Source organism: Tetrao urogallus (genome assembly GCF_951394365.1).
Source record: "Tetrao urogallus genome assembly, chromosome: 11".
Classification (NCBI taxonomy): Eukaryota; Metazoa; Chordata; class Aves; order Galliformes; family Phasianidae; genus Tetrao; species Tetrao urogallus.
In genome coordinates this window covers 20,168,272-20,191,379 of record NC_136824.1, presented here as the reverse complement: position 1 = coordinate 20,191,379, position 23,108 = coordinate 20,168,272, and positions in this window count along the sequence as shown.

Here is a 23,108-nt window from a genome sequence, read left to right as displayed (position 1 = left end):
AAAGCCAAGATCATGGCCTCAATCTACTGTGTAAAACTGCATAACTTGACACGCTGTCTTCCTCTAAAGAGGGATTAAAAACACAAATGAAATCTTAGAATCCATTTGAAAATCAATTTTACTTGATTTCCCTGAACTTCCATAATATAGTGACACCCAACCTTCACTTAAAAGGATGAGTAACGTGAGCAAACGTGGATTAATAACTGGTATAACTAAGAGTTATTATTCTATAGACTTCAAAGGTGTCTGCCTTCTGAATATCACCAGATTTTACAAAAGATCATTCAGATCAACGCTTTAAACGTATGCTATCAAAATAAGCTCAACTAGCTTACAGAAATGACTAGGCAGTTTCACTTTCAATAGATATGATTTAAAATGATACCTTTGAAGTAGTGACCAAGCTCGGTGTGGCTTCCATCATTTCTAGCCTCGCTATATTAACTACATCTCAAGAATAAGGATTGCGCTCTTATGGAAAAATTAGGTAGTGAATGTCAGTCTTACTGAGAAGACTAACGGTCATCACTTGATCTAAAAATAATAAAACACGGATCACACAAATACACGTTTTCTTGTCTGGAAAAAAGCAAGAATTTTCAGAAGGAGCATGAAATCACAAGCAGCATGGATGTTTGGATTTTGTATATTCGAAGGCAAAAAAAGAATTCTCAAAGAAAATATCCATAGAAAATACGCAATCCTGTATCGCCTTTGGAGAAACTGCATGCATGCAAGAGCAGTTGGTGAATCAGATGCTAGGGGAGTACTGCTTTGTCTTATCCACAAGTCAGTTCTTTCCACTTAAACACAACAACTTATGAACAGAATTAGGTAATGTTGGAGGAAGATCAAAGCACTGGATTCAGTACCAAAAAACATTCAATGCTGCCAAACTCTTTTAAAACAGCTCAAAGGAAAATATTTGATTTTACTGTACATCAGAAATGCTTGAAGGAAAGATATCTTTATACTCTAGGTCATCAAAAGCCCAAAAGGTAATGCTAACTCCCAGTGCTACTGATGATACAAAAAATGAAAAATTGTCTTTTAATGCAACTATGAATTACATATTTTTTCTGAGATATCAAAGGAAGAGAAAGAGGCTGGAGGGTCACCTTAGATAGTCAACCTGTCTCCGATATTGTGAGCTCCTCCATCAAGACAAAAAAGAAGGGCTGTTGCTCTAGGTGACAACCTTCCGAGGCAAAAAGAGGGCCTGAGATGTAAACCAGATCCAACACATAGGGAAGCCTTTGGTTTCCCTGGAGAACGGGTAAGAGACATTATTAGAAATCTCACAAGCCTAGTACAGTCATCTGATTATCCTTTTGTGTGTGTGTGTGTGTGTGTGTATTGGCAGTACTTGTCAAATTCACAGAGGTCAGGCAATGTAAACCGAAGTAGGCAGAGGCTTTGGAAGTAAGGAAAAAGTGCTGATACCTTGTACAATTCAGAGATAACTACTTTGTTCCTACACTATCCCGATAACCATTATTGTGCTAGGATGTAGCTGTCAACTGAACTCTGCACCCCTTTGTGGCCGTGTCTATTAGCGCGGATGAGTCTGCCCAGTGTTGTCATGGCTAGCGAAATTGGGCCACATTGGGCAGTTTTCTGCAATGAGGGACTATAAAAATGAGCACGGGATAATGAAGGTAAAGCTTATGAATTATTGGAAGGTCTTCTTAAATGAAAAAGAGATAATTACTGAAAAATAGATTTCAGATTTTTCTAAGGAAGTGCAGAATAGGTAGAACATTATTTAAGCATACTGAAATACAACCATTTGAAATCTCCTTTGAATTTCAGAATCGCATGCCTTGTGTGCATTTTATCCTTCACAGAGATCAGCTATGTGTTGGAGCTGTGTTCGCCTGTCACTGACCTGGTAGGAAGTTCCTATATGTGAAGTCTGAAAAACGCTGAAAAATAGATCGTGGGGAATACCACTATGACTCACTTTTCAAATAGAAATATGTCATTGCTACAACTGGATCATTATCCTCTTCAATAAATTAAAAAAAAACAAAAAAACAAAAAAAAACAACATTTTAAAAACTCTTCTCCTCTCTGCCAAATTTGACTGAAAGGGGCCTAGAATTTCAAAGAGATATGATGCCAAGTGTCAGTGACGCCCCCTGTCATTGTAGAAGATAAGTTCTGCAACCAACTGAGAGCAACAGAGTAATGTTAATCAAATCCAGACTAAACGGTGTCTTTTTTCCGTCTGCTTTCCTTTTCCAAGACTCACAAACTGCATTTCAGGTATTGCTGTCAAGAGTGACATAAGTTGCGCTTGTAAGAAAAGAGTTATCTGCTCATGGGTAAGGTATTCTGCCATGTATTCATGTAGATTTGTACTGGCAGGGTCTGTCCTTCCATCTGCAATATAAAGGAGTTCATTCTTCTCTCAAACAAATTCCATTGTATGTACTTTGATGAAGCAGGTAAAATAAAATTTCTCTATTTTTTCTGCCAGCTCTCTGAGGTGGCGTATTAAAAGGTGTTGCTTCTCCTCACAGACGCTGAATCGATCACATGGATTTCTCCATTTTGCTGCTGAGAGGTTACAGATCAGTAGCACTATGCTGTTTACTGATGTCGGAGTATCAAACCCTCATTTCAGAAGACTTCTGACAACACAGCATTAGGCACAGGAGTCAGAAACGGAGGGGTGAGGACAATATAGCATTGTGTACAGCTCCCAGAAAGCTGAAATAACTCAGTACTCAGTAGTGTATCACACATGCTTGTCTTTCCAAGTCAAAGAAATAATGTGTGTGCATCTTAAAGCCAAGCAGAAGCTTAGTTACATATGTTTTCTTGGGACAAATCTACTTTCAGTTATTTTAACATGCTTAATAGAACTGTTTCATGTATATATATTTCATGCATATTGCCATGTTTCCATAGAATAATCAGGCTATAATTGCTGCGCCTGGAGTGTTTGCTGATTTTATCATGAAATATCTTGCATTTTACTCACGTTTTTACCTCTTACTCCTGTTAACATGCAACATCGTCTAGTAACAACATTCATGTAGACAAGTGATTTCATTATGGGTTAAACAACCGTTGGATAAAAAGCTATCAGACATTCCCATTACTATGTGCTCCAAATACTTTGAGAATAACTGAAAATTCATGAAGAAAAAAAATGGCTGGTGGCTGAGAAAGGTTAAAGATACATGGTGCTGTATGTCCCCTAACGACACAGCAAATTGAATACAAAGGAAGATACTGAGCAGGCTCCCACCTAGCATCTGCACAGTAAGCTACAGAGTAAAAAGCCAATCAACATCTTCATGCCACTCTCTGGTAAGAAGAATAACCTCCAAAACAACTTCATTGAAAATCTTTTAACTTGCACTAAGAGAAACCTTTTATTAAACTGTTTTGAGAGAAAGTGTGTGTGCTCATCCACTAGAAAAGGAGGCTGTTTGCATAAGGGGCTTCTCAAATAAAGCTTATGTACAGTTCAATGAGTGCTTTGAAAATTCAGGCTGTTTACAATGATTCTGATTTTGTAAGAATCAAATATTATAGTCTACACTTCCTGAACAATTGAACTAACATTGTATTCCTAATAAACATAAATGTACTTTTAATCAATACACGTGTTGTATGTTTACACAATCCCAACTCACCTTTCTGAAACATTCTTTTGACCTTTCTGATCACAAGAGTATTGCACTGAGTGCAGGTGTCCAGTTGTGGAAAGGCCTGCCATAATGCTGATGTGTGGTGTGAAACTGGGGTGCTAGACACAACTAGTTCCAGCCCACTGCTACTCCCTCCTACTGCCCCACAGGACCCATTAGCCAATGGGCAGGCAGCTCAGAGGGAGTGGAGCTCAGAAGAAAGATCCCAGAAAAGAGTGGGAACACCTTGGAAGAAGGTCATGGAGAAGGTGCTATGTGCCCCAGCAACACTCACCCTGCAGCTCCTGAAGAGCGTATGCTGGATCAGGGAGAGGTGTGAGGAGGAAGGGAGAGCAGAGAGGAGCTACTCTGCGACAGATGAAGGAGTCAGAAACGGAGGGGTGAGGAAGACCTGCTGAGCAGGGCATGGGATGAATAAATGAAATTTATTTTCCCTAAGTTAAATTTGTTTTACTTCGGAGGTAATATTCCCATGGGCTTTCCCCTCTCTCTCTGGCTTTCTGTGCAGGGGGAGTGAGAGAGAGGCTGAGTGAGTGTCTGGTGGCCATAAAATCAACACACCAAGTACACTGTGGCAAAAGCAATATAAAATCAATATACATTGATTGACAAGTTACAGTCTCAGCACCTCGATTATTAGGAAGTCAGGTAGATCTTGATGCATTATACAACAGATGTTCTTATTGATGGTGTTGATTGCCTACACAAATTATGCCTTTGAAGTTAAAATTGTACAGCTGATTCCATGTGTATGTATGAGGTCTGCTTCAACAGTAACGTCTCCTATGTGATTATATTCGTCCACAAGATCAGAGGCCGACGCTGGTGGTGTGACAATAGAGGATGTACCTTCTCAACAGTATTCCACTACACGTATATTACATACCTGTATATAAACATACGTATATACAGGCGTATTAGTGTTTAGTGTATTTAGCTAACCTTTTGACAGTTACCTGCTTTTTTTTCTACCCCCCCCCGCCCCCCCAAGACTATTTTTATGATTTTCCAGGATCAAAGAACATCTGTAACCATTAATTTTCCATAGATCATTTCTTCTTTTTTTCATAATGTTGCGTTCCCTTACTTTCTGGCTCTGAACTTTGCTTCTACAATGCAAAGCTTTTCCAGCCACCACATGCATACAGCCAAGACATTTTAGTGTGAATTAGATACTCAGGCATACACAACCTGTAACCCACATGCTACGTGTATCCCAACTCAACTTGCACCCCCTACAGCTGTATCTATCATGGCAGCAGCTCAACCCTGATGAGTGGCCAGGCCCAGCCCAGAGTCACAGCAAGGTTGGCAGAGCAGCATTGACAAATAAAGCAACAGAACTGAGAAAAGGCTGCCACCTGAAGAAAATATTTTAAACAAAGTCACATGGCAAAAGAATGTAATGACAGTGCTCTCTAATGGGATATAAGCACCATAGCAGGTAACCATACGAGACCATACGGCCATACCTAACAGGTAACCATACATAACCTACAAGAACCATAGCAGCAGGTAACAAAGACAAATTAGCTCACCCCTTCCAGAAACTAGTAACAACTCAAAAGAAGAGCAAACTCAGAGAGATACTGCTCCCTCTGCTGCTAACACTTAAATAAAAGCACCTTTTCCAATCATTGCTTGCACCTGAGCTCCCTGGGATAGCCTTGACCTCTCAACTAACGTTCAATCATTGGTTCAGGCTGTGAAGGGATGGAGTGCAGCAGAGTTGCCAGGTCACAGCCTGAACCAAAGAGTGAGTAGGTCAGGGGTAAACTCCTGCTGTTTGGGAAACATGAAGTACAACGTGCATCGTGATGCAGGTACAGTACCTATCAATGATGTGATTGACAGGCGATTGTTGCAAGGCGATTGTTGGCGGTCTTCTTGTGGTTCTGTTGGAACAGTACTTGATGTTCCTTCTGGAGGCTTATCTTCTTCAGTTTGGGTTTGGGTTCACTGGTTCCCAGAATTTCAGCACTCCACCACCTGGTGTCATGACATACCCTCGTAGACACTGAAGCACGCTGAGGTGTTGATGCTCCTACCAGTGGTCCTGTGGGCTTCACAGCCTCAAGGGGAGTAGTACAGATGTTTAAAAGGTATCAGGAGTGGTGGGTCTGCCTTCAGTGGTAGGATACAGGCTGCGTTTTTGTCTTGAGTCAAACAACTCCACTTGTGCTGGGGCACGTCCTGGCCTTTGGTACAACATTCTTTGTCCTGTATTTACCTTCGAAGGTCAATATTAATTATTCTGCCATACATCCCCCATTTCGGAACTGCAAGCAGCTTTCGTGTCTTCTCTATGTGAGAAGTTAGTCCAGAAAAAGGTTTTAACTCACCCTACGAATCCTGCCATGGGGCTGTTCTGCCAGTCATACAAAGAAAATTGTCTTTCTTCTCTGCAGAGTACAATGAACTTTTCATCTTCTCACTTCACAGTTGTATCTTTTAAAGAATGAAAGTAAATATAAAATTAGCGAGGATTCAGTAACAGTAGGTCAGCTATAAATACTTGTAAATGGGAAACATACAGTGAGCATCTTTGGAATTATGACGTTACAGCATTCTGATTTTAGGAAAGTTACAATTAAGCTCCGTTTCAATACAACCAACTCTATATTACAAACTCAACAAAAACGTACGGAGGAGAAGAAGTCCTACTCAGTGCACTTAGTGCCTTTTACACGGTCATTCAGATACAGCATGGTCACAGCTCTGGCCTGGTTCGACCTGGATCCTTGACTAAATGGCACAGGGGCACCCATGGACCCACGCCCTGTGATGGGTCTAAAAACAAAACAGCGGCAACGAGCTAAGGGAGAAAATTAATTTACTAGATATTATAGCACAATGTGAGAGAATGCAATATAGCACAATACAATTGGAATTGTAGCTAATAAATCAAACAAACAGGAGAGAGATTGTCCAAAACTGAAGGCCTTACTCTAATGTGGAAGGTGGGACAGCTAGGGAGCATACACTGCAGAGCCAAGCAGAAATAGAAGTCTCATGACTCCCAGTTTTCTCTTCCCTTCTAAACAGAAAACGGAAATGGAACAGTGAAGTATTCACAGAATCAGTGATTCTGTGATTCCAACTGAAATTCTCTGAAATTACTCCTTTTGTACCTTTGGATGCTCCCAGATCAAATCACTAGGAATCACACCGTTTCTTTCCCCAATAGGACATAAGAATCTAACTCCTAGAGAGCTGTATTTTTCAAGACTGTTGTGTTGTAAGCAATTACGCATCTTCATTTTTTATGTGAAGCTATATTCATTCAACCTGGAGTTTACTTTTACTTCATTCAACCTGGAGTTTACTTTTAAGTAGTTTAGACCACGCTTCAGAACTTAATCACATGAGTGGCTCCACCTAAAATTACCTAAAGGTAATGCTGCTTTTCCTGAATGCTATCTGATTTGGCCCTGAGAGCTCACAGGCTACACCTGCTCACTAACTGAAGCTACAGTAGCAAAAATGATTTCCTGAGTGGTTCAGAGTTGCTCACTTGCATCAGCCCAAGACATTTCCAAACCAAACCCTCCAAGTGGGTTGAGAGGGTATGGCCTGTCTCCTCTGGTTCCTGACTATTGAGCCCCACCACGTCAGAACATACAGCACGTCAAAAAGTCTGTGCAATGCTCAAAAGTGAGATGGGTAGAAGCTAGGTTGGCACGATGAGATATTCTGCAGAGCCCTTACTAAGCTGATGCTCAGATAAATCCCTGCTGTCCAGTGTAAACTCCTTTACCTTCTACCTCCAATTACCTCGTCTAATGATCCTCCAGCAAGATGAGCTATATCCACTATGCCCTATCCCATATTCTTCAGGTGCCCTCTGTGCTCTGTCTGAAGCCAGCTCTGCAGGTGGCACTGTGTCCTGCCTGTTGGTAAGTTCACATGTTCTCCTTTCGCTACCATGACATTGCTACCCAAAGCTTGCACAGTTCCTAAAAGAAAAACAAAAGAACAGAAATGTTCTCCAGAAAATAAGACCGCTTCTGTTAGCCTGGGCTCCTGTAAGGGCCAGTCACTGAAGAAAGCTGTTGCAGTTTGGCCAGGTTTGGTGATAGGGAGCTAAGGCATCTAGGGACTGAGAAGAGAAAAGGGTGGGGGAAGTTAGGCCTAGGCAAGAAAACCAGCAGCAGTGAACTAAGGGAAAAACTGAATTTACAAAATATAGCAGCGGAATGTACGATAATAGAATATGATGGGATTTGAAGCTCATCAATAAAATAGGAGAGAGTTTACAAAACCGCATTCCTTACTCTAATGCTACAGGTGAGACAGCCAGGAGCACAGACAGCAAAGAGAGGCAGTCTTGAGACTCCGTCATTTTATCTGTTTGTTCGAACGGAAATGGAACAACGAAGTCCTCTAAGAGTTGTAGTTCCCTCTTGTCTTCTGAGACCAGGAAACCAGAAATGTTGACAAGCCACAGAACGGCAGTACTAACCCTTTAACTCCAGTGCACTGCGAGGTGTGATGGTGTGGAATACTGACCAAAAAACATAAAACCAAGACAAGAGAGTGTCTCTTGGACCGAGACTGCTTCCTGTGACGGAGCGCTGTGTAGCCACGTAGCCATAGCCCTTCACTAGTGGGGTGAGCACAATTTTTCTTTCTATGATTACTGGTCTACCTGTGAATACTTGGCCTGCTATCTCCAAGAATCTGTCAGAAGCAGTTTTGCTTCTTTGTGAGCAGGGCACCTACATTAACTTTATGTTGTGTGTTCAAAGTTGGCCTACAGTGCTAGTCTGCAGCCATATGCCAAGCACTACGAAATCATTCGGGAAAACTTGTGCCAAGACATCTGAAGGCACTTCTCCAGAAAATACAGGTGGGCAAAGCACTCCGCATGTTATCTCTGCCTTTGATCTCTTACCCAATTAATTCCCTGAGAAGGAAACAAAGGTGCAGAGGCTGAAAGGGAAGCACAGGGCACTCTGGCAGTCCACCAGTAGGGATGCATGAGGGACCGTGGCTGGGCAGCATGCCCACAGAGCCACTTGTCTTGAACTCTGAAAACTACCTGCAAGTCTTTGACTGCAGTGACTCTGAATAGAGTGCTCACCCTTACTACTGAGACACTAACAAGCATTTCACATAGTTACATTTAGTACAGCTGGAGCAAAGGTTCACTCTAGCTTGAATACGTGGAAAACAGGATTTGCTCCCAAGTCCTCCTAGGGTAGCCATAATGGCTGCAATCAAATAAATCAGCGATCTCTACTTGCTGCTGTCTTCCATCCCAAACATTTCACTGCGGGAGGCTAATCAGCTAAGACTACAGATGAGCCTTGAAGAAATTAGCTTAGGAGTTACTGTGCTGTGATCAAGTTACAAAACAAGAGGCTCTAATTCTTGGATTCCAAGTGCATGAAATTGCTATTCAGGGTGAAGAATGATCCTTTCATATACCAACCTACTTGCCTTTCATCTGTCTTCACCACTTTCACCACAAGGCGTACAGAAATGCCATTAGAAATTGAGAGATTTCTCAGTTCATACTCAACCTCCTTTTGTAGGATAACAAATACTTAATTGCCACCTCTGGGTTAAGGTATATCGGGGTAGGAAGGAAAATGCTTGGGCATTTCTAATGAAACTTCAAATAGATGGGATTTCATTCACCTTCATAATTGGAAAACTTTCAGCAGAGTGAATAATTTTATCCTGCTTTTTTTCCTGACCAGGTTTTACTGGTAACATTTTCTCGAAACCAAGGTTTAAATAAAATGACTAAAAATTAATGTGTTTAAGGTTGAAGAAAATAAACAGAGAAAACTTCCGAGTTTACCACCGAGTCTTCTGTCAAGACTCACTGCGCTACGTGAGGTTATGAGCACTACACTATGGGTTATGAGCAAGCCCTTCCATGAGGCAAATACTGGGAAGAGGACTGTACCTCTCACACAAAGGAGTTACACCAAATTCCAGTATCTTCATTTTTCAAGGCAAGGGGGACTCTCAGAACTGACATTTCCAGACCAAGTCAGGGAACCTACTGATTAAACACTAATGCAAAATGTCCCTTCTCTGCTATCATCAAGGAGGGACAGCTATATTAAAAGGAGAGCATAATTCTGTTGATTGATTTGTTCAGTCCTCATCTGTTTCTCAAGGTTCTGACCTTACAGTTAGCAGTGAAATACTGAACTCTACTTGCAGTTGGTCCTGAGGTGAGAACAGAAAACACTAGATACAACAATTCAGTTATACTTAGCTTTGTACATGTGGAATTTTAATATATTCTTCGTATCCTTAAAAGATTTCTGTGTTCATGTGTATCTCCCACACACACATCTACTCAAAGAAACCTTGAAGGGCATCTGTTTAATCACTGATATTCTGGGTAAACTAGCCAGCTTCATATACATTCTTTTCTTACAGGCAGCATACAACCCACCTCTGACAGAAGAGTAGCTTCCCGCTGATGAACTGAATCACCTGGTTGCCTCATTGGTCCTAGTACAGATCTGTAATTATTATCGTTGGCATTCTAGTAACATTAGTCTAGAGACTAATTACGCAAATGTTAATCTTGGAGAATTGGATGTCATGGGGCTCTCTGACTTCACATCCACGATATACACCTTTTGAACATTTCTGAAGTGCTTTCTTTGATGAGCATTTGTCTGTTTCATCTTACAGGTGAGAAATCCAGATTTACTGTCAAATAGGTTCCACTACAGTGCACAGCTGTTCCTCGCACTGCCTTTTGGCCAGGATCTTGCATTCTCGGGGGACTCGGAGCAAAGTAATTTGTGTAAAACTAAGCAGATTAACCAGATTAACATTTAACTCTCTTTCAGGCAATGCCCCTGACCATGAGGCTTTCAGCTTAGCTCCTCTTGATGTTTCCTCACTATGAGCGTGAGACAACTCTGCGCTGAGCAGTTCATCAGCAGGATCTGCCTGGGGTGGAAGACCCTTTCCCAGTTCTGGGCCTATTTGAAACTGACTTTTATTTCTTCTCTCCAAAGCCTCAAGACAAGACTGAATCCTGTGTTCCTGTATTGTCCTATACTGGTCAAGTGCTCTCATCACCTTATCCAACAGCACGGCCTTAAAAGGGCACAGAACTGTGCAGCAGTTCAGGACATACAGGACTGCTGAATGGGACAGGCAGCTCCAGAGACACCCGGACTTGTCGGTACCAGCAGCAGGAAGCAAGGAGCACCCTGCAGCACCTCAACTTTCATCAGGTGCCTTTATGTGGGGACCTGAGTCAAGTTGCTAGCTCCCATGTGGACACCGACATAAGGACACCTATGTTCAGGAAAGTAGGTGGCTGGAAATTGAATCTCACTCTTCCTCTTCAATACTGCAGTCTTCTGTACAACGTTTTAATGAGAACAGAAAAAAATCTGTAGAGATATGATTGAATTGAAATTTGTCACCTTCGCCTGATCTTGAAGAGCACTTTCCAATTTGATACATGAAGAAGGAAAGACAATTCAATCACTACAATCTCCACTACGTCTTTTTTATCTCAATCCATCAAATATTTCAAATCCCCTTTTACATCTTTGGTATTCACCCAATAGCTGATATTAAAATCCACCCCATCTTCATTCTCATTTTCATCTTTACAGATCAAAAGCATCTAAGATAATCGGTGTTCCTGAGCAGATCCCAAGCAGCAGCCCAAATACAAAGTGACGTAGAATAGAAAAAAGTATAGGCAATAACTGTTTCTCCTGCTCTCAGAGAATCACCGAGGTTGGAAAAGACCTGCAAGATCATCACCAACAGTTCTCCCTAAACCACGTCCCTCAACACCAAATCCTTGAAACATTCCTTGAATGCCTCCAGGGTCGGTGACTCCAGCACCTCCTGGGAAGCCCATTCCAGTGCCTGACCACTCTTTCAGAGCAGCAGTATTTCCTAACGTCCAACGTGAATCTCCCCTGGTGCAGCTTGAGGCCATTTCCTCTGGTCGTCTCACTGCTTACATGGGAGAAGAGGCCGAGTCCAGCTCACTGCAACTTCCCTTCAGGTAGTTAGAGAGAGCTGTAAGGTCTCCCCTGAGCCTCCTCTTCAGCAGATCAAACAATCCCGGCTCCCTCAGCCAAGCTGATAACAGCCTACACCACTCTGTCACAGGGAGGAGCTGCACAATATCATAGCAGGTTAAAATTACTCAAGTTCCCCAATAGGCAGGAAGGCAAATATTAAAACTAAAGTCCAGCTGGATCAAGATAAGCAAACATATGATTTTCAATAATACAAATTTTAGTTTCATTATTAGGGAGTCGCAGACTTCAAGGAAATCAGAAACTAGGAGGATTCACCTCTTCAATAGATTTTACTAACGGTGTTTTATCGTAAAGTTCTGCACTGATATCTCAGGTCTCCTATAAAGCTGCAAGTAAGTCTGCCCCTCCAGCAAGTCTGCTACCTTGAACACATCCCATATCACAGTGCGTTTGGGAAGAGTGACAACTGCTAACTCTTCTTGTACACCTGTTTGTGCATTTACCCTGGAGGTCTCCCTTTAAGCAGTAAGCAAACGCTGTCATTGCTTCAGCTGTGTGACGAGATCAATGTCTAAAGCGGCCTGTCTGACAGTGAATCTCTGCTCTGAGGAAGAAGGTCAGATATTACACGGACTTCTTCATCATTCACATCTGTCACTTTTATCTCAATCTGTGTGTAACTGCCTTATTTTGTAGGCTTTTTTTCCCAGCTGCCAAGTTCAAGTCTTTTGCTTCTGCCTTGCCACACATTCCACTGGAGCCACAGATAGGTACAAGATGGGCACCTTATCAGATGTTCCCCCAGACAACAGAGGAGAAGCAGCCAGCACAGCTGCTTCTTCCACGTGGCATTTCTTATCCCCCTTACAGTTCAATAACACAGGAACAACTTCAGCTGTCAGTGAAGTGCTTTCTGAAAAGGCATGCTGCTTTGGAAAGAGTACAGCCATACTGCCACATTACGGAGTACAGCATGAACCAAAGATAGCATACACTACAATTCACACTGAGATGTACACACATACTATATAGGGAATTTTTTAGATGGCTTTCTTAGAGTGACTTCCAGCTTGAGGCAAGGCACAAATAAGAGATACATGAAATGAATACATAACAAGCATTTCAAGTTAAAACAGAAAAAAGAGCATGGCTCAGATAAGGTCATTTGCAATAGCTTAACAGCTTTTGGAATAATATTCCATGGTGATGATGAAAGACAGATGGAATCTGTGACTCTGATAAATCTTCAGTACTTAGAGATGAGCAAGGACTACATGAAAATCTTTCAAAATGGAAAGACTCACTGGTATGCCCTAACCTTTGTCAGCTGCTCCCTTTTAACTATATGCTGATGATCATAAAGACAATTGCCACAGTCTGTTTCAGGCGATGAGTAAATCCATGGAGAATACTCAGTTCTGCAGCGCTGCCTGTCTTGTGACTTTTTTGGCAAAAAAGGCCCGTGGCTGAATGGTGCCTTCAGAAAGACCTGACATTTCCCACGCGAGCCTTGAAAGGAACACGTTCTATCATCTTCTTCTCCCTACATGGAACATTCCTTCTTAGCCCAGGTTTTTGATTCAACAGAAGGGGAATGCAAGCTCATCAAATATGCCTGTAGTGTTTGCGGGTACAGCTCTCCTGAGTTCTGAAAAACCACATCTTTCTTCTGCTAAAGGTGGATTTGGCACGCAAATTTGCCCAGAGAATACCAGCTTCTGTCTTTTCCTTCATCATTCTATCCCATTTAGTCAGAGTTGCAGCCAAACAGAGAACGCCACGAGCATTGCTACAAACACCTCCAATGAACTATAACAAGGCAGAAAGAAGATCTGAACTTTAGACTAAGGATGACAGCCCTACCGTTCCTGCCTGAGTTGGTAGCCCCATTATCTGGAAGCAGTTGTGAAGTGAGCACACACATGCACACACAGCTCCAGAAATCAGATTTCCTGCACCATGAACGGACCCCTTTCAACGGTCATTGTTTTCTCAGAACTTGCAACTTTCCACGCTGCAACAAAACATCATCCTTCAACCCAGCAGAGATCTGGGTTGCTTCCTTTATTTTTTGAAAGTGACAGTTGTTATGAGATAAGCAGAGGCCAAGGGGAGAAATTGGACATAGTGCTCATTTTCTGCTGAGCCATACCTGTAACACACTCTGGGATCCTGTTACCTTCTGCAGCAGGTCATTTTTAATTGCCTTATCATAAAATACTTTTTAAAGCACTGAACATTAAGGGATTTAAACCTCTTTACTGCTCCTGGATGGCAATCTCTCAAGGCTCATACTGAGGCCAGCTCCATCTAATCAATAGAATGTGGGCAAAAAAGCAATACCATCAATTAATGACAAGTATTGTAGAGAATATTTGAAACACTTGAAAGAAGACCTCTAGGAGATCTGCATTTCAATAATAAGCCAAAGCAGTAAGTGAGGAAGGAAGGAAGGAAGGAAGGAAGGAAGGAAGGAAGGAAGGAAGGAAGGAAGGAAGGAAGGAAGGAAGGAAGGAAGGAAGGAAGGAAGGAAGGAAGGAAGGAAGGAAGGAAGGAAGGAAGGAAGGAAGGAAGGAAGGAAGGAAGGAAGGAAGGAAGGAAGGAAGGAAGGAAGGAAGGAAGGAAGGAAGGAAGGAAGGAAGGATGGAGGGAAGGAAGGAAGGAAGGAGGGAAGGGAGGAAGGAAGGAAGGAAGGAAGGAAGGAAGGAAGGAAGGAAGGAGGGAAGGAAGGAAGGAAGGAGGGAAGGAAGGAAGGAAGGAAGGAAGGAAGGAAGGAAGGAAGGAAGGAAGGAAGGAAGGAAGGAAGGAAGGAAGGAAGGAAGGAAGGAAGGAAGGAAGGAAGGAAGGAAGGAAGGAAGGAAGGAAGGAAGGAAGGAAGGAAGGAAGGAAGGAAGGAAGGAAGGAAGGAAGGAAGGAAGGAAGGAAGGAAGGAAGGAAGGAAGGAAGGAAGGAAGGAAGGAAGGAAGGAAGGAAGGAAGGAAGGAATATTTCTGTTCTTTCCGGGGTAAAGTCATTTATTACTCTCCAAGCAAAAGGTTTTGTACAATGTAATACAGGTAGATACAGGTGTGTGAAATCAAACCTGTACAGGGAAAGGCCCACAACAGCAATCAGATGTGCATAGGCTGGGGTAAAGCACTATGAAAACCATGGTATCACTGCACTCAAAAGAAGGTTCATCTTGAATATAGCAAAGTGCTGTCAGCAGCGGTACACACAATGTTGCAAAAACACTGAGGTCTACAATGCAATAGGAGCCAGTCTGGGGAGTGTAATAGCTGTCCTATCCTGAATAACTGCAATTCACAGAAATCTGTCGTTCTCTAAGAAACGTGGATAGCAACACCTACGCTCACAGGGGTGAATGGGATCCTTTTAGCTGACTCCAAGATTTTCCGATCAAATTATCTCTAAAGAATGAAGAGCAATCAAGTTCATGTAATTGAGTTTGTTCAGTATGCAGGTATTTGAAAGCAATGCGAGTTAGTTAGACCCTTGGTATCATTAAGGAGTGGTTTCAGATAAGGAAAAGCTGTCCCAAAGCACCACTAAGGAGCTCAGCAACACTTCTGAAATGAGCTGCAGCTTGGACATCAGTGCAGCGGGTCACACGGGAGGAAATCCCTTCTCATAGCACATTTTGACTGTTCTCACAAATCAGTCAGATAGCCTCCCATCTGTCTTTTCCAAAGGTATTTTCTGCATCCAAGACAAAGACTTGTTATAAAAGCCTGTCAGAATCCTAACAGTTGATCACTGTGGAGTTAATCTATTTTATTCAGGTTTATTTAATAGCTTTTTGCTAGGTTTCAGTGCCTGAACTAAGTGATCTTCATTAGTTTGCAGATACTATGCCTTGTACCTAAGTGCATGTATCTGGAAGTACCCCAGTAGATATATAAGGTACACGAGCACCAAGAATTTTCCACTATGAATGACAGTGCTTGGAATACCAAATTCATTCTTGCTTACATAAAGCATTTTTTCTAATTCTGTTTCATCTGTGTCATCTCTGAAGCTTTGGAAACTTCAGATTCAGAAAAAAAAAATTCATCTGATTTCACATTACTTACATACCAACTGTAATTGCTAAGTTGTTCTGAGTGGCCCACAGCCAAAGAAAATCTTACGTATTTTTCCGTTTCATACATCTGCCTCAGTTTTGAATGGCCTTTTCCATAGAATAACGAAGACTTCTGTGTTTCAGCAAGTCCATCTGTTACAAATTAGACAATTCAGCCGATCTATCTTCTCAGGCTAAGTTTATACTCAGCAGCTTTCCAGGAGTAGTGCCTAAGTGCTCGTGACGGCCAAGCTCAGGGCTGGGCAAGCTGTAGTCAAGGTCTCTATCTACTGCAGTTTAACAGTCACATTAAGGTTGAATCAGTCTTCACACAATGAAGCAATGTATTAAAGCTAGACTCAAACGGCAGTAAATCTCAAACGTACAGATGCAGACTTGTGCTCTGACCTGTACAGCATCTGAATGAACGACACAGGGTGAGAGGGTTAGACGCAAGTCCTACAAAACTCAGAAAATACAAGACAAAAGTCACAAATCACAGCACATGAAGGGGATTTTACAGGCTTAGCCTTCTTGCCGTTTGCTGTAGTATGTTTACTTAGCAATCTGAGCATGTATGCAGTTTACAGATGAAAATACTCTTTTTATTCATAATGAAGAGGCATAAAAGAATTCTGAGAACCTTGATCTTGCAGAAGTAACCTCACGAGACTGAAACACTTCAAAAGCATAGTTGGGGAAGTTTTAAAAATTACATAAGCAACAAGGAAGTTCTTGACTAGGTGATCAGATTGAATCAGGGTGGCAATAGATCTCATCAGCTCAGTGTGAAGACGAGGTAGTAGTACTGTCTGGACACCAGAGGAAGGAAAGGACTGCGTGGAAAAGTTTGCACTTTCATAAATGCATGGGAAAAGAAACAAAAAAAAGGAGGAGGAAATGACCAAATCTGAGAATAAGGCAGAGAGAGGAGTGAATACAGCTGAGATTCATCCCAGCAAGAAATAAAATCAGCAAACACTCCAGGCGCAGCAATTATAGCCTGATTATTCTATGGAAACATGGCAATATGCATGAAACATATATACATGAAACAGTTCTATTAAGCATGTTAAAATAACTGAAAGTAGATTCGTCCCAAGAAAACATATGTAACTAAGCTTCTGCTTGGCTTTAAGATGCACACACATTATTTCTTTGACTTGGAAAGACAAGCATGTGTGATACACTACTGAGTACTGAGTTATTTCAGCTTTCTGGGAGCTGTACACAATGCTATATTGTCCTCACCCCTCCGTTTCTGACTCCTGTGCCTAATGCTGTGTTGTCAGAAGTCTTCTGAAATGAGGGTTTGATACTCCGACATCAGTAAACAGCATAGTGCTACTGATCTGTAACCTCTCAGCAGCAAAATGGAGAAATCCATGTGATCGATTCAGCGTCTGTGAGGAGAAGCAACACCTTTTAATACGCCACCTCAGAGAGCTGGCAGAAAAAATAGAGAAATTTTATTTTACCTGCTTCATCAAAGTACATACAATGGAATTTGTTTGAGAGAAGAATGAACTCCTTTATATTGCAGATGGAAGGACAGACCCTGCCAGTACAAATCTACATGAATACATGGCAGAATACCTTACCCATGAGCAGATAACTCTTTTCTTACAAGCGCAACTTATGTCACTCTTGACAGCAATACCTGAAATGCAGTTTGTGAGTCTTGGAAAAGGAAAGCAGACGGAAAAAAGACACCGTTTAGTCTGGATTTGATTAACATTACTCTGTTGCTCTCAGTTGGTTGCAGAACTTATCTTCTACAATGACAGGGGGCGTCACTGACACTTGGCATCATATCTCTTTGAAATTCTAGGCCCCTTTCAGTCAAATTTGGCAGAGAGGAGAAGAGTTTTTAAAATGTTGTTTTTTTTGTTTTTTTTGTTTTTTTTTAATTTATTGAAGAGGATAATGATCCAGTTGTAGCAATGACATATTTCTATTTGAAAAGTGAGTCATAGTGGTATTCCCCACGATCTATTTTTCAGCGTTTTTCAGACTTCACATATAGGAACTTCCTACCAGGTCAGTGACAGGCGAACACAGCTCCAACACATAGCTGATCTCTGTGAAGGATAAAATGCACACAAGGCATGCGATTCTGAAATTCAAAGGAGATTTCAAAGGGTTGTATTTCAGTATGCTTAAATAATGTTCTACCTATTCTGCACTTCCTTAGAAAAATCTGAAATCTATTTTTCAGTCATTATCTCTTTTTCATTTAAGAAGACCTTCCAATAATTCATAAGCTTTACCTTCATTATCCCGTGTTCATTTTTATAGTTCCTCATTGCAGAAAACTGATGTGGCCCAATTGGATTACCAAGGTAAAATCAAGCATCTGTAAACAAGGGTAGGAATATCAGATGAAAAGCCAGAAATGTAGTTGAAAGGCAGGCAGTGCCCAGGGATTTGAGATACAGGACACAGACTTCACACGTTACTGCAACTGAAGGGCATGGGAAGCCTCTTCAGCCCTCTGATTACTATTAAACCTTGGGAGAGGAGATCCTCATGGAAAAGAAATTAGCTTCAAGCCAATTACAAATGAAAATCCTTTCATTCAGCTGCCTTTGCCATGCTGTCCAGATATTCTCTCCCAGATAACAATAATTTTTCTAATAGTATGATTTTAAGCCTTATTTTCTTTTCCACTAAACGCTTCTACTGGGAGAAGGGAAATTCTGATCTTTCTGTTGGCATTACGTTTGTCTGCAGGGCCCATAATATGACTTAATTGCATATCAGGGCACAGATTCCCATTGCTCTGGCCCCATACCATCCCTTTGAGCAGTGCGTTAAATGCAGCACATTTCAGATCAAAAGCCAGATGCCTTCCCCATGCAACCCCTACTGTGAGTGCCTCACAGAACATGAATTCCTGTATGACTGCAATGCACCCTGAGCCTTCTGAGTCCATAGGATGGCACTGTGTAGGCCTCTCATGCTGCTGCTGAGACCTTCAGCTCCAATTCTATCTGATCCAGACTGAATCTTCCTCGTTCATTTGTCAGTCCATCGCCAAGAAAAAGCCCAGTCCCTCTGCAAGCAGATGCAACAAGGGAACCCCAGGTTAGGAAGGCAATATTTACATCCAGATGAAGTTTCTCACTTTTACTTAGGGCCAGCCTGACTTCCTTGCTGGCATCCCAGTCGTCCCACTGCCAAGGCCCGTCACCTCTTCTGGAAAACGCAAGTGCAGCAGTGCTTCTTCCTTGACAGGGGACAGGTAACAGGAGGAGGCCCCTGGCCTCACCCCATCATCAGTCACATAAGACCCCTTCACAGGAGTTGGGGTAGCTGTCCTCTTGGCTCTGTGGTGGTCAGAAACAGACCTAAACAGCACTGTCTACAGTTAGAAATGCCTCAAGCTACCAGGATGATGTCCTTCAAATTGCTCTCCCAAAAAGCACTTCCAGACAGTAAGCCTCAGTAACAGCAGAGGTCTGTCTCTTCAATGGTTTGTATCATATCTGATCATAAATTGATAATCATAAATTAAATAAAATATCTCCATGGCTTTACCTTCTCCAATCAAAACGGAAAGGACTCATAGCCCCTTACAGTGAGGATTATCTAGTTAGGTTTGATACACAAAGTAAGTGCTCGGGAAAACTGTAGCAATTACTAACAGTACAAAAAGAAATTTGAGATCATTATAGCTGGCTAATACATTGTAGCTATGTAAAGAATGGAGGAGAGGCAGAATTCAGAAAGTTTTCAGAAATAGTTCAAAGACGTTAAAAAAAGGTTTCTTGCTAGGCTTCAACCCTTGACAGAGCTACAGACAATTTCTATGTATGTTTTGTGATTCCTGGCAGGTCGTTTTCTCACTTACACTCATCGAATCACTCAGGTTGGAAAAGACCTTAAAAATCATCGAAGCCAACCATAACCTAACCACACTACTTTTGCTCTAACAACCCTCTGCTAAATCCTGTTCCTGAGCACCGCATCCAAACGGATTTTAAAACATCCAGGGATGGTGACTCAACCACCTCCCTGGGGAGCCCAGTCCAGTGCTTTTCTAACTTCAGCTCTGAGAAAAGGACAAAAATTCATTTGGGATTCTTACTACCTTGTACTGTAAATCTCTGAATTCTGTACGGATGGGGCCTTATAAATATTTCTATAATTAGTCAAAGCACAGTAAAGCATATAGTTTTTTTTTCCTACAGGTTAAATACTGCTGATTAGCTGCTTACTTTTTAGAAAGTTCTCTGTCCTTAGTATTTACACTAGTCTTTTTCTGACCTGCTGTAAGCCCGTTAGTCCAAACCAGATAAGGAGTCTCATTTTAGAGCTGGAGATAGTGTAACACTGTTACTAGTTGATACTTGCTATTTCCTTGCATGCCAGGATTACGTCATAGACAAAAGAACTGCCTCCTAGAAGAGAATGACTTCTGAATTATAATGCAGTAGTGATCTTGTTTTTGGTGTTATTATTGCATAGGTATGTCTGCCTTTGCACTGTTAGTTCTAGAAGATACTGTCTACAGGTATTGCTGTCAATTCTCTTCCCCATCACTCTGTATCTCTCATTGTCTTTTTCGTAGTTTCCATTGTGTGTTTTTTTTCTTGTTCTTCGTTTCTTTTTTCTTTCTTTTTTTGTTTTTGTTTTTATTTTTGTTTGTCTGTCTATCTGTATGGCTGTTGCTTTAGTTTTTCTTTGTTTGTTTGTTTTTTTGTTTGTTTGTTTGTGTGTGGGGTGGGGGGAGACAGGGGGTTTTGGGAGGGCTGAGTTGATTGTTTTAGCTTGGTTGTTCTGTTTGTCTGTCTGCTTCCAAGTGACTCCAGTATATGTCCATCTCAGAAATCTGTTTGTATTATGATCTTTAATGCAAATATGAAAAACATTGACTACAGACACCCTTTCACTGATATTCTGATACTTCACTCAACTAAGGAAACCTCATTATTCTTCAACAGGTCATCTATAAACTGATTAGTAGAGAAGAAGCCACTAGGAGTAACAAACAATTAAGAGGCCACGGCCACCTGAGGGAAACCTCATGGTGTTTTGTTTTGGCCAAGGAAAACCAGTGGATTATTTTCAGAACTTGCATAAATTAAAAACATCAATTAATAAAAATGATACAAATAAATAGTAATAATAATTACATAAAAGTAAGAAAAGACCATTCAAGCTGCATGAAAACAAAATCATGGATTCCCACTACCACAGTTGCTGTATTTGTTTATAAAGCCAAGATCATGGCCTCAATCTACTGTGTAAAACTGCATAACTTGACACGCTGTCTTCCTCTAAAGAGGGATTAAAAACACAAATGAAATCTTAGGATCCATTTGAAAATCAATTTTACTTTATTTCCCTGAACTTCAATAATATAGTGACACCCAACCTTCACTTAAAAGGATGAGTAACGTGAGCAAACGTGGATTAATAACTGGTATAACTAAGTGATATTATTCTATAGACCTCAAAGGTGTCTGCCTTCTGAATATCCCCAGATTTTACAAAAGATCATTCAGATCAACGCTTTAAACGTATGCTATCAAAATAAGCTCAACTAGCTTACAGAAATGACTAGGCAGTTTCACTTTCAATAGATATGATTTAAAATGATACCTTTGAAGTAGTGACCAAGCTCGGTGTGGCTTCCATCATTTCTAGCCTCGCTATATTAACTACATCTCAAGAATAAGGATTGCGCTCTTATGGAAAAATTAGGTAGTGAATGTCAGTCTTACTGAGAAGACTAACGGTCATCACTTGATCTAAAAATAATAAAACACGGATCACACAAATACACGTTTTCTTGTCTGGAAAAAAGCAAGAATTTTCAGAAGGAGCATGAAATCACAAGCAGCATGGATGTTCGGATTTTGTATATTCGAAGGCAAAAAAAGAATTCTCAAAGAAAATATCCTTAGAAAATATGTAATCCTTTATCGCCTTTGGAGAAATAATGCTGATGTGTGGTATGAAACTGAAAAAAAAAAAAAAAAAGAAAAAAGCAGGTAACTGTCAAAAGGTTAGCTAAATACACTAAACACTAATACGCCTGTATATACGTATGTTTATATACAGGTATGTAATATACGTGTAGTGGAATACTGTTGAGAAGGTACATCCTCTATTGTCACACCACCAGCGTCGGCCTCTGATCTTGTGGACGAATATAATCACATAGGAGACGTTACTGTTGAAGCAGACCTCATACATACACATGGAATCTGCTGTACAATTTTAACTTCAAAGGCATAATTTGCTTAGGCAATCAACACCATCAATCAGATGATCAGATCAATCAGACAGATCTACCTGACTTCCTAATAATCCAGGTGCTGAGACTGTAACTTGTCAATCAATGTATATTGATTTTATATTGCTTTTGCCACAGTGTACTTGGTGTGTTGATTTTATGGCCACCAGACACTCACTCAGCCTCTCTCTCACTCCCCCTGCACAGAAAGCCAGAGAGAGAGGGGAAAGCCCATGGGAATATTACCTCCGAAGTAAAACAAATTTAACTTAGGGAAAATAAATTTCATTTATTCATCCCATGCCCTGCTCAGCAGGTCTTCCTCACCCCTCCGTTTCTGACTCCTTCATCTGTCGCAGAGTAGCTCCTCTCCGCTCTCCCTTCCTCCTCACACCTCTCCCTGATCCAGCATACGCTCTTCAGGAGCTGCAGGGTGAGCGTTGCTGGGGCACATAGCACCTTCTCCATGACCTTCTTCCAAGGTGTTCCCACTCTTTTCTGGGATCTTTCTTCTGAGCTCCACTCCCTCTGAGCTGCCTGCCCATTGGCTAATGGGTCCTGTGGGGCAGTAGGAGGGAGTAGCAGTGGGCTGGAACTAGTTGTGTCTAGCACCCCAGTTTCACACCACACATCAGCATTATGGCAGGCCTTTCCACAACTGGACACCTGCACTCAGTGCAATACTCTTGTGATCAGAAAGGTCAAAAGAATGTTTCAGAAAGGTGAGTTGGGATTGTGTAAACATACAACACGTGTATTGATTAAAAGTACATTTATGTTTATTAGGAATACAATGTTAGTTCAATTGTTCAGGAAGTGTAGACTATAATAATTGATTCTTACAAAATCAGAATCATTGTAAACAGCCTGAATTTTCAAAGCACTCATTGAACTGTACATAAGCTTTATTTGAGAAGCCCCTTATGCAAACAGCCTCCTTTTCTAGTGGATGAGCACACACACTTTCTCTCAAAACAGTTTAATCCTGGGGTGAGGCCAGGGGCCTCCTCCTGTTACCTGTCCCCTGTCAAGGAAGAAGCACTGCTGCACTTGCGTTTTCCAGAAGAGGTGAGGGGCCTTGACAGTGGGACGACTGGGATGCCAGCAAGGAAGTCAGGCTGGCCCTAAGTAAAAGTGAGAAA